The following is a 1,439-nucleotide window of genomic DNA, read 5'->3' on the forward strand; positions in this document are numbered from 1 at the left end:
TGCTGCTGCTGCTGCTGCTGCTGCTGCTGCGCTACTACTACTAGATCTAGTACTATCAATTACCTTTACATTAATATTAATGGTTATATATAACATATGCTTTGACGTATATACTATTTTATATTCATACCACTTCTTGCCATAGCCTTCAATTTTCTCTGGTCTTCCCGATTTGTCTTTATCGCACCGTTCAACATTATGACAAGTATGCGCGCACTTTTGTTGCTATAGCTTGTAGTCAATAGATTTTCCATTATTTTTTTGGTATCGTGACCCTGACGAAGCCCTTTGCAGGGCGAAACGTTGAAATTATTATTAAATCTGAAAAATCTACTAAGTCTCAACCCTTTTTAAAAATTCCCTGCTACATACAATGATGATGATGATGATGATGATGATGATGATGATGATGATGATGATGATGATGATGATGATGATGATGATGATGATTTTTTGTTTCCTTATTGGGCCTGGTGGACTCCACGAAGAAATCTTTGAGCGAGTGCAAGGCTCTTTTTCGGCCCCATTGTCAAGATACTTAGCGGCACCTCCACTCGTCCAAATAACTCCATTCGAATTGCCATTGTTCCTGGACATTCAAACATATGTTTGACTCCCTCCCTTTCATGGCCGCGTCTTCGGCAACATGGGCTGAGCTCTTCATTTACAAAGTTCTTATACCATCTCAAGCTCCAATGATGGTCCGACAGCAGTCTCGCTAGCTCAACCTGGTGCTAGCGACATGTAATACTTTGTTCCTGCTCATTGGAGTACTCTGAATTGTGGGTCTCTGATTTCCCTCTTGATAATTGGAAAGACTCCTCTGTATGTTGATGGTCTTCTGTCTCCCTCAATCACCCTGGCTTCATTAGCAGCCTGGTCTGCTGCCTCATTTCCTTCGATACCAACATAGCTTGGAATCCACTGGATTTTTATTGTGGCTGTGGCTTCACTGAACTTGCGGCTCAAATCATTTATGTCTGAGCTGTTGCCTAGTAGTCCCTTGCAGAGGGACTGACTGTCTGTCAAGATCAGCACATTGGTTCTACTGATTTCTGTTCGTGGTGGTTCGGATGAAGCTCTGATGATGATGATGATGATGATGATGATGATGATGATGATGATGATGATGATGATGATGATGATGATGATGATGACGATGATGATGATGAATAGGAAGAGGACGAGGAGGAAGAGGAGGAGGAGGAGGAAGAAGAAAAAGAGGAGGAGGGAAGGAGAAGGAGGAGGAAGAGAAAGAAGAGGAGCAGTAGTGCATTGCAGTAGCAGCAGCAGCAGCAGCAGCAGCAGCAGCAGCAGTAGTAGTAGTAGTAGTAGTAGTAGTAGTAGTAGTAGTAGTAGTAGTAGTAGTAATAGTATAATTATTCCGTCTGTCCGTCAGTATCTAGCGATGACTAACTTACCTCGATCGGAGATACAAT

The sequence above is a fragment of the Aplysia californica genome, unplaced genomic scaffold (genome assembly GCF_000002075.1).
Source record: "Aplysia californica isolate F4 #8 unplaced genomic scaffold, AplCal3.0 scaffold00017, whole genome shotgun sequence".
NCBI classification, from domain to species: Eukaryota; Metazoa; Mollusca; class Gastropoda; order Aplysiida; family Aplysiidae; genus Aplysia; species Aplysia californica.